General features: G+C 41.0%; 1 long non-coding RNA gene across 1 annotated transcript; it reads left to right on the plus strand.

Annotated features, from left to right (window-relative positions):
• The first annotated feature begins 1,595 nt into the window (after positions 1-1,595).
• Positions 1,596-7,912, plus strand: LOC115595110 (uncharacterized). Its single transcript, XR_003986643.1, has 3 exons — positions 1,596-1,709; positions 5,947-6,114; positions 7,792-7,912. It is a non-coding gene; the product is annotated as an uncharacterized LOC115595110 (long non-coding RNA).
• Positions 7,913-13,980: the final 6,068 nt, after the last annotated feature.

A 13,980-nucleotide genomic window follows, 5' to 3' on the forward strand; every position in this document is an offset into this window, starting at 1 on the left:
TATGTCAGATTATGTACATCTATACCACCTGCAACACTGCAGCATAGAATTAAACCAGCATTTAAGCTTTCCATTAGAGGAAAAATGGCCACCATGTCAACGAGGACTGTGACAGCACTTGATCCACTCCCGTTTGTCGGATGTGAACCGTAATAACCGCTGGTAAAATAGTTCTGGTACTGAAAAAGTTCTGTGTCAATATGAAAATGCAAATGCCTTGCACACAGCGATTCTCAAAAATTACTGAAAATACAAACTGCAGTATGCATGCCAAGCCAGTAGGGGGCGATGTAACTTTGCAATCAAACACCACAGAATAACGTCATGCGCCTCCATACAAACTTCTTCTATAGAGCGGCGAGCCATCACATCACGACAGAAGCATTAATAAACTCATTTGAGTCAGCAGCACAAACAAAACTTGACACCATTGTCCACCATTGTTCTTGTATTCCCAATTTCACCCATATGTGTCATACCGGTGTCACATAGACAGCCCCTTAGTTACTTTTGGACAGACATACTTTGCTTCCTACTTTTCTCAGTCAGCTTCATATTTTGACACAAGTGAAGTATCAAACTTCTCATCTCACTCTCACAAAAACAAACTGACTTATTTCCCCAAATGATGAGCGTTGTAGGTATAAAATGACAGAAGCTCGATTCCGCAAATATACTGTGCAACAATCATGGAGACTTTGGTGTAATCATTTCTGTGTGCTTGTGGCTCACAAAGGAAAGCATTGTGACTGCCACATTTATTCAGTATGAAGGGCTCATGTTGATGTCTCAGACAGATGTCTCATATCACTTGTCAATCATCTATTGAACAGGCTACTTGAAATGATGCCTGTCCCAAGAAAATGTCTACAGAGGCTTCCCCAGACCTGCAGTAAGTGAGTGAAAGCAAAGACTTGGCAGCTTTTATGATGTCTGAAGACTTATGCCAATAGAACTTTTACCGTTAATTTGAGAAGCAGGGCTCGAATTGTCGGACACGAGATCCTTACAGTAGGTTTGACGATGATCAATGCAAAAAAAGCACTGTTGAGAGAGGAAATAGAAATCAGTTTAGACTTATTAACAGTTCAACACACCCGTTGATTATCTGATTGTCTTCCTTCCATGCTGTCTTTATCTTTATTTAATCTTACCCTCTATTTGTCTTTCCTCTTCATTATTCCTCTCATCATTGAACATTCATTTTGGTATATAATTGGCAAGCTTTTACATCGTTCACTCAGTGCACACTGAAGTGTGTCTATTCTTGTATTTCTATCTCGATGAGGACCAATTAGAGATCAAAATCTTGACTGAAGTTATTTGTAATAAGGACATTTATTATAAAGCATTTGTGTGTGTGCCAGTGGAGGGTGACTTACAGTAGCAGCTGTCGACTGCTGATCTCTATTTCTTTTTGTTTTGTTTCCATCTGACCTCTCACTTTACTGGTTTGACTTCCCCCCTCTGTTTCTATTTACAGATCTTCGTGCTTTGTCTCGTATCTTTGGCTCCTTCCTCTTCCTTCTGCGCCCTGCTCCAATTGTCTTCCTCCTCTGTCTGCATCGCATCAGTTTGTTTGGGGTTGGGTATTTCAAAGTGCTCGCTGAAGTGAGAAGAAAGGCAGATTTGTCCCACCACAAAGCAGCAAGAGCTCGGCTCCTGTGTGAAATCTTGTGGGCTTACTGAGCAGCTTTGTGTTTTGACAGGTAGGAGGAGCTGTTTTTTGCTAAGGCGCTCGGCTTCAGCAGGTTGGTAGATAGGAGAGACATGGGGAACAGTTTGTTTTGTTTTGACATCAGTGTCATGCGTGGATCTTTTTAGCCTCAGCCTTTCTCTTTTCTATTTGTAAGCTGATATTACAAATACTATGTAGTGCACGTTTTGCACAAGTAAATGGCAAACTGGAGAGGAACACTGCCCCCTTTTTTAAAAATGTTATAAAATGTTTTGTCTACTGTTTTAGAGTTTTACATCTTCAACGGAAAACTCATTGTCCTCTGGCCTTGTTAAAGTAAAAGCTGGACATTTTGGGAAAACCCCTTTCTTGCTGAGAGCTGGCAGTAGGAGCCACTTAGTGTACCTTAGCATAAAGACTAAAAACAGGGGGAACAGCTAGTCTGGCTGTCTAAAAGCAAAAAAAAGCCCATTAATTAGCTTGTTAGCCTAGCTGTTTTGTCATGGCTATGTGCAGTCACTTCCAGTTTACCTCTCTGTGCCCACCCGATAAATAGTCAGACACATAACGCCCTCCTTAAAACCACACTTAACCTTTTAACAACTTAGATCTACTGTGTCTGTTACTGAGCTTTGGATGTTTTGATAGGTATGTTTTGCTTTTGGCAGGGGCAGGCTAGCCTTTTCGCTGTTTTTCCAATCTTTATGCTAGCAATAAAGCAAGTTAGCTAGCAATATCCAAGCTTTATGTTAACAATCATTATGATTATAAGGTGTTCTTTTCTTGTGAGTGAGACATAACATAATTAGATATGGATAGCGATTACAACGCTGCGCTACATTCACAATACACAGCCCCTGAGCCTGTTGTTCAGCAGCAAGCTAACTCACTAGCACAATGCACACAGCGCCCAGGCCATAGAACTAATAAGCCACATCTGCAGTGAAAGACTGTCATTCAGCTGCTAAGCGATCAGCTCATAGTACAAAGCACCTGAGCCCAATAAAAGAACAGCTGTGGCAACACACTTTTGTAGCGTTTGACATTAGCACAAAGCACAAAGCCCCTGAGCCATAGACCAGAGTCACAGCAGCAGAAACAGCCTATTTTAGCGGCTTACGTCAAGACAGCCTTTTTGAACAAGGGCACATTCTTCTATTCTGCTTGTATTAATATGATTGTGGCATTTGACAGAATTGTTTATTTATGCATTTATTAGACGAAAAAAGCAAAGAGAGCTACAGGGCAGTCGGTGTCTGCCAGGCAGTTTGTGTTCATGTGTGTTCAAGGAGTGGCATGCCCAGCAGTTCAAAATTGCTTTTACTTTTTTCTACTTTCAGTTTGTGTCTTAATGAGTCACATAATTCTGAGGTGTTAATGGTTTTGCAAACGAATGGGTAATTGGATCTCACCATGACTCGCCATTATTTTGCTTTCTTTTTACATTTGAAATAACAGCACAGCGTGGACCTGTTTGTAGAGTAAAAAAAATCTCTCTCTCTGCTGATACACATAATTCTACCAAAAAACCTTTGATTCCCCCCCCCCCCACCATGCGTTTGTTCGCAGACCATGTCTCCCAGGCAAAGTAATATTGAGATAATGTGCAGTCTAATGCTGACCCTGACGAGCTGTGGGGGAGACTTGTTGGCAGCGAAAGGCAAAATCGATATGGAGGCGATGAAAACTGAAGCAAGAATAAAACAGCTATACTGTCACTCATGGAAGGAATAAGGCCGGGAGCATTAAACGTTCTTTGCATGCCTCAACTCTGCATAAAGCACAACATACAGTACTGCAGCATGCAACATTTTAAAATACACAAAATGGATGCACAAACAGAAAATTATTTTCTGCAGAATGGAGTAATCTCCAGATGTATTTTAACATCCAGCATTAAAAGCTCCTTCAACCCCACTGATACTTGATGAAAATAAATCATGTTTTGTTTAACACTTACAGAGGGCTGATTGAGATCCCAGCACACCAAATGTAAACGAACGCTCTGAAACATGATTTGCTCTTACATGTTGAGAGTGCCAAGCAATTACAAAACAACATTAAAAATGTAATGAACCATATTTATTCGTCTGGGCCAGAGGAGAGCGAGAGACCTGAGTAAAAGATGAAGAGAGTGAGAGAGAGAGAGATGGGCAGAAATATAAAAGAGATGAGAGGACTTGATAGAGGCGTAAGCAGGGTTACAAATACTGGGAGAAAGTGCACAGAAAACTGAACCAAATAGGTGCAGAGAGGGAAAACATCTTGAGGAAAGAGTGCACAGCAGTGGGACACAAAGATTTTTGAGAGATTTTTGAGTGAGTCCCCTACTGCTCGGTCAGGTGGATGTTTGTAGTCCATGTGCAATGCAAGGTCTCCGGTGCCAGAGCAATAAGAAAGGGCCTGAAGACACTGAGGGAAATTGGATTTTTATGGCAGCTCATCAAATGTAATTAAAAGTTTGGGATATACAGAGTGGCACCAGTAAGAGTTTAGACAGCTGAGGTGGCTATGTGAATACTTTTGTCTATAGTCAAAGAGAAAGCCGCTGGCTGAATTGTTTATACAGTTTTGTAGTCTTTGGGTCTGTCCCCAGCTTCAACCACCAAAACCTTCTTTGGAAAGCATCTGTCACGCTAGAAGAATTGGACCATCATTGACCGTCATTAATAAAGATATATGTGTAGGAATTCTGAGTTGATATATTCTTTGTGGCGTGCACTTAAATGATCTCAAATGAATCAAGCTACGTTCAAACCCAGAGAAATCTGCGTGTTTACTTAAGGTGAACAAAAAGTATGTTTCATTAGGTCACCTAAACACAAATAAAACTTCACCTGTGAACATGAGTCACTACAGACAGATGGACTTCCATCAGCAGTGGTGGTTGTTGAATGGTGTATTCGCCAGATGCGAGTCATTCATTAATGTTTATTGGGGGTAACTCACGCAGCGTTTACCCACCCCAAACAGCCAGATCTCTGTCCTGTACATTAGCTGTAAGGTTATGATAGCAAACAATGGCACACGGCAATTCAACGCTCATCTCTCTTTTCCCTCCTAGGTAACTGTCCAGTCAGTGGTCAACATGACAGTACATAAACAAATGACACTAGGGGTCAGATCTGCGGATCCTTGCTGCAGTCGGGTTGATAAACAGGAGTGAAGATACATTTTCTTCTCAAAAGTTTAAAAGTAATCTTTGAACACTTCTCCCATCTCTATTTGCCAGTGGCTCTTTCCCTTGCTCCGCCCGACCCTCCATACAACACTCATCAAATGTCTTTTGTTTTTGCTCAATAGAGAGCCCCCCAACAGCATAAGTTACTAATGGTACATTTAAGTATTGACAAATTTATACAAATGGTAATTACTCACACTTGTGGTGTGAATCATCTGTATTTTCTCTTAGCTATTTCATCTTTACTCTTCATCAACTTGCCCGGTTCAGACTACGCCATCAACCCAACGTATAGCCTGATCTGGGCTGGCATAGTTTGTTGAGTCGTGACCAACACAACGGGTTTCTGGCAGGTCAATTGTGTCAACGTGGATGAAAATGGACACCACATCTGAAATGCCTCTCGACATCCTGACAAAAGCAGTAGCATCTCAGAATCTTTTTGCCTTCCACGACATGTTTCAAATTTTGCCTGATAGGAGCACAAATTGCTTCTTCTTTCTTTTTCAGGCTCCTCCGAATATGAGACAGCCAGTATCAAACACACCACGGTCGTTTTCATTGTTGTTCCCAGAAGTCATTTTGATCATGTTTTTCCTGTCGTGAAAGCAATCCATGAAAAGTCGGGTACCAATATGTAGTCTGTGAAGTCTCGTGGCCAAGACATGGCAAGAATAAATAGCTCAATAATCGCCTTATCTGACACAGTGACCAACGACAGGACAAGATACTGTGAAATTGTATGTATAAGTATGCAATAAATTTAGCCCTGGTAGTCTTTCATCATGAGCCCAACATCTCACAAAAACAAGTTTGCACCAAGTAAAGAAAGAATAATAGGATATACAATCACACATGGAGAAGAAAAGTGGCCTGGTGTCATGAAATGAGGAAATGCTTGGATGAAAAAAAAGCGAGAAGAAAGGATGTACGAAAGAAATAGACTTCACAGGCAGAGAAACATCACGGGGAGTGTGCAACTCAGACACACCCGAGGAAGAGAGCATGTGTCAAGGATCTAGAAGGAGAGAGGAAAGATATTTTTCCCCATCGAATGACACTCAGATCTAATTCAGTCATTTGTCAGCCACACAGGCAGCATGGCTGGCTAATGGACTGGGAAGGCATGAGAGACACCAGCTCAGGGAATCCCTCCGTTGTTATCTGCAGCAGACATTATCAGACCTACTTACTGAGAGAGCTGGCTGACAACAGAGCTGACACCGGGAATGGCGCCACGGCCAGAACTGATGGGGTACGCGGCCAGTAATTTGAGGGTTAGAGGGAATAAAAGATTACTGTACTCTCATAACAGTTTGTGTGATCTGATAACCAAAGATTGCATTACTTTTTAACATGGCACTTAACCCGTTGCTGTAGTGGAATTGCTTGGGGGTCACCTACTGGGCAGAATGTATGAAACTTTGGGGTGTAAACATACACCCATTTGTATTGGAAAAAAAATAAATAAAACAGTCCAACAGATTTGGATACTTTGGAGTAGAACCACAAATCTGATCCAAATTCTGTGTAAAAAGACCTCAACCACATTCTTTGCAAATGTAAGAAAATGATATTGCTCTGCTAGCTAGCTAGCTAGCTGCTATGACCCACAAGCTAACGGTCAGTATCAGTTTCATTGGGTGGTTAGAGACTAGCCTAATTTCTATAAGAAAGATAGCTGATAACATAAAATCAAGTAAGATTTAGCTTTTTATTAGCTTTCAAAAAAATGTATCTGCATATGTATCTGCTAATCGAAGTGTGAACAATAATATGTGCATGAAAGAAGGAAGTCTTGGCCCGGATGTTTGTGACCCAGATAGCCACAAAGAAAGCCCCCAAAACACTGGCTGTTACTCCCAGAGACTCAGCAAGATAATAGCTGTTGGATTCCAAGATTGGGGTTAATCGAATTTGTTTGGATAGATCCATGTCTATATCCTTAAATTCTACACAGGTCGCCATTTCTAAATTCTCTAAAAAACATGTTTTTTGAAAAAATAGACTTGGTGTCTATTATCTCGCTTGACAAAACATGCAAATATGATAATGTTTAGTTTTTTTCTACAATAATCCAAAATGCCCCACTGGCTTTTTGAAGAGGGAATATATAGCACTCCATATAGAAGAACCACAGCCTCTCCGTGACATTAGAGCCTTTTAAGCCACTTTAACTTGGTTGTTAGAGCCCCTACAGGGTTCTCCTATTGCATGACTATTCCCTTTGTTAATCAGTGCTCAGTACAAGGGCATATACCTGCTGCCATATCACTGCGGAGCCTGTAATCACAGCAAAGTACCTCTTCTCTATTTTTGCCGTAATGCTCTTTTGTCTAGAGGCACAATGCTGACGTATGAACGGAGAAAGATATATCAAAGTTTAGAATTCAGACATTTATGATAAATGACTTATGATATTTCACAGATAAAGCACGGGCACGACTGCTCAGCCGCTCTCGCACTGTGGATCCACGGCACAGGAAAAAGCTGACTGCCGCGCTAATTCTTTCAGTCAAGATGGTAGTTAAAACCAGCAGCCCCATGCCGTTTAATTCACTGCCGCATTGTGGAAACCTGAATGTCTTTTCCCCCTGTGGCATGGCAGCGAGCATGAAAAGGAGCATGGAGTGCTAACACCGTCGGCTGCTGTTCAGTAATGGCGGCTCCGTCTCGCACTCAACCGAACATCCATCTGAGAATACTGAAAGCTCTTGTGGGTTTATCATACCATTGACTCACATGCTTTTCTCCCTCCTATGACACTCACGGAGAGACAAGAACTGCTGTCGAACAAAAGGCTTGGTGAAGCACAGGCTATGTTTATTTAATGCATACAGTATAAAACAAACTTGCGTACAATGTAAGCCGGTTGTTGCCGTGTTCTCGACCTCACGTGAATTATTCAAGGATGTCTCCATTGTGTGTTCAGGTAGCATCCACGCCTTCTCTGTCGGTTCCGCCTCAGGCTGCTGGTGGACGGAGATCATGTTTCGAAAACTTCAACACTGCATCAGTGCCTGATACCTCTCATGCAGGCTCACCTCAGTACGAACCTGCTTCTCTTTAATCAGGTAAGATCGTGTGCCTTAACAAAGCTAATGTTCACACACTTTGGGTGAACTCGTGAAGTTCAACATCACCAAGGGGTTACGCTCTACTATTTAAGTGCCGACCTCTTATTACATGGTTTGGGAATCTCTAGACAGATAAAAAAAAACAAACCCTTTGAGCTTGATTTGCGAGCTTCACTTCACAGGTTGGAGACTGAAACTGTTAAATTCCTATGATGTGGAAGCTGATGACACATCTTCCGTTTAGCAAATAGTAGGTATAGGGAGTTCAACTGTAGGTAATTGGGTTAGATGGTAATGGTTGATATTAAGCTGTCAATCAATGATGAAGCAAGTTCATCTATCCTTGACTCAAGAAAGAGTACGAATTAAACTGCAATGACAGTGTTACTCAGGTAGATATATGTAAGTATACTCAGGAAAATATTCTTTATGTACATGTTTAGGTATAAGAAGTGAAGGTGAATGGCCCCTGACACTGTTATAACAATATGATATATCTGATTGCGTTAATATTGTAAACATGATTCTACTGCTGTAGTTTCTATTTTTAAGAGGTGCACTATGTAAGAATTGGCTACATGTTGAATTCATACGGCCATCCCTCAAAAAGGGACCACATATCACCATGCTGACCACCAGCTACCGCTAATGTATTCTGTTCTGTGTCTGTGGCTACTGTTAGCCAGTTAGCTCCATTAGCAGTGCAGCTAGCCAAACTACTGGGGAAGCGTTGGTGTCAATACCGCTTGCACAGGAGCTTTGGACCGAGGTTTTCAGGCACAGGGCTAGCTGGTTAGCATACCACCCCAGGAGATATCTTTACAACACAATACAGCCACAATACGTCTTTGACATAAAACTGTTATGTCCTAACATTCTGTTGATAATTTGGTGAAATGTTTTGCTTGAAATCTGACTTACACTGTTATCAAAATTGATTAATCAGCAGCTATATTTATATATATTGTTCTGAGTTTAATTTTGGAATAAAATTTTTTTTATTTTATAAGGTGTTCATCTGCTATATGTGTAATATAAATAAATATTTCCCTCTGAATTGTAGTGGAGTTGAAAACAGCATGAAAAGAAAAGACTCAAATCAAATACAAGTTTGTGCTTCAATACTTATATCACATATATTGAGTATTCAGATATTGCTGTACACATAATCACAAAGCATTGTGCATTCACTCATGAACAAGTGCAGAATGGATTATGGGACATTGATGGCCTCAAAAGACGCACATTTCCTGGCTGCATATGAAACGAAACAGCCTTTTCAACTTGTTATAAGCTCTAAAATCTGTAAGTGAGATCTTGTGCTGAATCATATTGGATCTCAGACACATTCACACGGTACTGGACAATATTCAAACATACTTTGAGGTATTAAGTCCTTGCGAACATGACTTTTTTTCCTTAAACACCATGAACTGAAAGCAATGAATGGCAATAAAACAGTCAACATGATCCTATTGAAATCATAATACAACAGACTTTGACGCTGCTACATTATGTGTCATGTCTTCTGTTATTAACCTCGGACAACCTTCTAAATAAAAGATGAATATGAATAATGTGTCCTGGATGTGTACCCTGGGGGTAAAACATCTGTCCCCATGGTTTTACAACATGTCCACTGGGGGCGCTGTAGAGAATATCTGGCGTGGTTGACTGGTGCCAAGAAGCTTCAAAGAACCTGGCACGCTTTGACGTTTGATCACAAAGCCCGTGTTCGCCAAGAAACGTCCTGTTTTTGGCATCAGGTTAGCCATATGAGGACCACCAACGACAGTGCAGCTGGACATGTGAGGAGGTGGTCCCAAAGGCAAGACGTGGACGCCACTGTGCTTGTTATTTGACATCATTAAATGTGCTGGAGATGTAAATGGATGTAAAGCTTTAAGGAGTATGAGTCACTGTTTGTGCCACTCATTGTAAACAGGGATTTGGTGCTGTCTCTTAGATACAGGACACTGAACTGAAGCTACACTGATGTTACAATGTTAGCCAGTATTAATGCTAAGTGACTAGAAAATTCTTATAGTGATGAAATAGTTTGGTTATATTGATGTTTTATTGTCCTAGAGTTGCAATGTTTCAACTCACAACCACTTGTCTTTTAATGTTTTATTCCATTAACCCGCGCTTCACTGGCAGCATCCTCCCAGAGAGAGCAAATAAAGTGTTTACATTTAGCTTTATCTGGTGCAATTATTAAAATGTTGTGAATCATCCCTTAAAGGTGTAGTACGTAAGAATTGGCCACCTGTCAAATTCATATTCAAAACAACGCGTCCTCGAAATAACGGCTAACTGCTGCTAACGGTAGCTGCCCTTATCGAGTTAGCTCAGTTAGCCATGCAGCTAGCAGTTTACACCGTTAGAACAGAAATTTTTGGACCATGATTGGCCAGGGCTAGCATGCTAACTTAAGTGGATATCTCTGGGTAACACGATACATAGATGCCATTTTGTTAAAACTGCAATTTATCACCTTTTGTTGACAATCTTAGTTGATTTTTAAATGTTTTCAACTAAATCTCTTCATATGTAATCTAGTTTATAGGCATGAGTGGCATCAATCGTCTCATTTAACTCCCTGCATGTAAACAAATAGGTGTATTTCTCCAAATATAAAACTAAACTATTCATTGACTGACAATGAAATGTCACAATTTTGGTCTGTTGAGGAGTCTTGAACAGATGTAGAGAGCTGTCATTCCAGGCCAGTTATTGTCTCTGCTGTGACTAGAGTTTTCATCTTCAGTAAATAAATACATATTTTCATCACTGCTCATAGGTTAAAGTCATTGAAAAACACAAACGTGAAAAGTTAGAGTGATCTATCATTAACTTTTAATATGCATTTGACCTCAATGCTGAAGAATGAGTTCTGGATGGCAGTTGCTGTATTCGTCAGTCATCTCCTTGGTGCTTTATATGCTCTACAGCTGCACCAGTATATGATAGGCTCCTCTCATTTTGCTACGGTCAAGTGAATCTTTGAGAAGAGCATAATAATCTATTTTCCAGCTCTCTTATTCCTTTGTGCGTGTGTCGTTCTGTACGCTTGCGGAGCATCGTGGCAGGTATTCTATGAACCCCAGAGGAGCTCTGCCGCTGAGCGTTTCAGATGAATCACCCGGTAGGTGGCAGGGGGTTATTACAGAGAGAAACACAGAGGTATATAAAAAAAAAAATCTGAAAGAGATAAAGAAGATTGATGCCTCTCCAGCGGGCACACGTGTGAAAACATGCCAATGACTCTATCACCTTTAGGTCCTCTCTCCGTCTTGCTCTGCCCGTCTCTCCATTTCCACTTCTTCCAATCTCGCAGTCACCTCGCCGCTTCTTCACTCCTTCTTTTCTCTCTTCACCTCTAGCATCTACACTAATAAATCCCATTTAAGCTCTCGTCGCGACCCCTCAATCATCGCCTGCGACCAGCTTAAAATAACACTGTGGGAACAGAAAGAATGGGGCGAGTGAGCAGGAGCCCCATGCCGATGTTATTAATTGTTGAAGAGATGAATATCCCATTACAGTCCGACTGAGGAATGGAGATGGAGCGGGGGTTATACCGTGATTAATGCTAAGTTCATGCAATGCATGATTAATTCTGAAGTGGGAGTGGGTGTTTAATCAAGGCCACATGTGATATGATCAATTATAGGGTGAAGAAAAAGAGCCGGGTGATTAGACTACCTTTCACAGTGTGGAACATATGTCACCCGAGGTTTAGTGGGTTCAGTTGTAATGTAGGATTACACTGGTGGTAAAAATGAGGAGTATAACCATGGCGGCTGGATTACACAGTTGCTTTGAAAAGATGGGAGGGTTAGGCTATATTGGGCTCATCCAAGTGTGAGCTGAATCTGTTCCCTACTTTCCAACTGGGAGAGCAAAGTAAGAGCTCCACATATGAGCACACAGAGGGTATTGTATCAAGTCACTGTCAGAGTGGAGTGGGCTGCCTGCCTTATTTCTTATTCCAGTACCAAATCTTTCACCATAAACAGAGTAAGGGCACAGAATTGCCAAACAAAGAAGGGCCTCTGCTAAATGGATACAACTGAATAAAGTAGGTGGTAACAGGACTACAACTAACGACATATATTTTTTTTATTATTGATGATTTAGTCTATAAAATGTCAAAAACAAATTGAAAAATGCTCATCACAATTTCCCAGAGCCCGAAGATTAAATCTTCAAATTGCTTCTTTTGTCCATCAAACAGTCCACAACCAAAAGACTCTTCATTTACTATCATAAATGAAACAGAAGAGTGGCAAATGATAACTGTTTTTGCTTAAAAAGTGACAGAAACAATCAATCAATTTTCTAAATAGTTGGCGATTTATTTTCTTTTGACTGACTAATCCATTAGTTGACTTATAATGCATTATAAGCATGTACGTAATGCACAGATAACCATGTATGGAAGCACTGCCTCCTGAAGCTGTAGGATATAATTCAGACATTGGGTAAAACTAGGGAGGATTATTGTGGCAACACTCTGTGAAGACGATGTTATTTTGCTCCTCCAAGATCTTGTTTTATAAAATATCTCGACATAAGCCATCGGTGTCTCTGAGTCTTCATCTTTCCTGAACAGTCAAGCAGGCCGAAATTCCACAACAGTTATGAAGCATTAAGACTATTCATTAGTGCTCATAACCATAATTAAACAATGTTATAGGTGCATTGTAATTATGATAATAATGTGTTATGATGCATTTTACACAGGGGTATAATAATCAGCCAGGAGTATTGTTTAAGTCATTAAGCACTATGGACACATGCGCATTATAAGCATGTACGTAATGCATTAATGCATTATAGACACGTGTTACCCACTTGGCTCTGACAAGGTTAGAGCCAAGTGGGTTAGGACGTAAGGTTAACTACAGGCTGTGTCACTGGCACTGGAATGGAGGGGCAACTACATTATTTTGCCGCTCCACTTTGAGGTGATATGGCACAAACTGGTAATGTCTAAGCCAGGCATTACACTCATAGTTGGCGATAACATCTGAGCTTATGGCGTCTTACACGTACCAACTTGCATTTGTGTTACCAGCTGAGCGTGAGGACCATTTTCCCAATTTTATGCTTAGCGGCTCTCAGCTCATTTACACTTTGCAAATAGATAAAACAAAGCGAGGTTTGAAAGTCACAATAAAAAACTGCAAGCTATACCAAATAGACGGTATACCACTTAATTCGCCCAGTAATAATTTAAACTTAACTTTCCTGTATGTGGTTCAGATCTTCAAACACAGTAAATCAATATTTTAGCCAAAACAAGAGCAGGGTGTTATATAAGGTACAAGGTACAAAGGGATGGATCAAAGCAGGTCAGAGCGTTTCCACACAGCCAGCTTTTCCACACAAACCGTCAGCTTTTCATGACCTGGTGCATGAGGAGAACCACTCAGGTGAACGTGCCCTAATCTGGCCTCAGTAAATGGTTCCGTTGCACCGTGCCAACTTTCATAAGAGAGCCGCAGAGGCGGCGCAGCACAGCCAAGAGCTGAACGTCATAATTCAGGAGAATAATTGGGGCATTTAAACCAAACCTGGGACTCATCCATGCCAGACAGATACAGGTCAGAGTGGCCTGTCCACCTGGGAGGACAGAAGGGATGGATGGATGGAGAGAGAATGGGAGGGTGTTACAGGGGAAGAGATGGATGGTGGTAGGCGGGGGGAGAAAATAACATGGAGAGACAGGCAGGAGAAAATGAAAAATAAATAGTAAGCTGAGGGTCAACATAAAATACAAAATGGAGGTAAACTCAGATAAATAAAGGGAAGAAGGGAAAGGAAAGAGGCGAGTAGAAGAATTAAAATGAGAAGGTGCGAGGACTAACCAGGAAGTCAATACCAATTATTTCCCTGCTCAATGCAGTGTAATGTAATTTGTGGCTGTCTCTTTTTCACAACTTTTCTATACAAGTAGGCATCAACTTATGCAGGGTGTGAAGAAATCACTTGAGACTTTTTTTCATTTTGGCATAAAGGTTGTGTATTTTTCTGTG

This window comes from Sparus aurata, chromosome 14, assembly GCF_900880675.1.
Source record: "Sparus aurata chromosome 14, fSpaAur1.1, whole genome shotgun sequence".
In the NCBI taxonomy this organism is placed as follows: domain Eukaryota; kingdom Metazoa; phylum Chordata; class Actinopteri; order Spariformes; family Sparidae; genus Sparus; species Sparus aurata.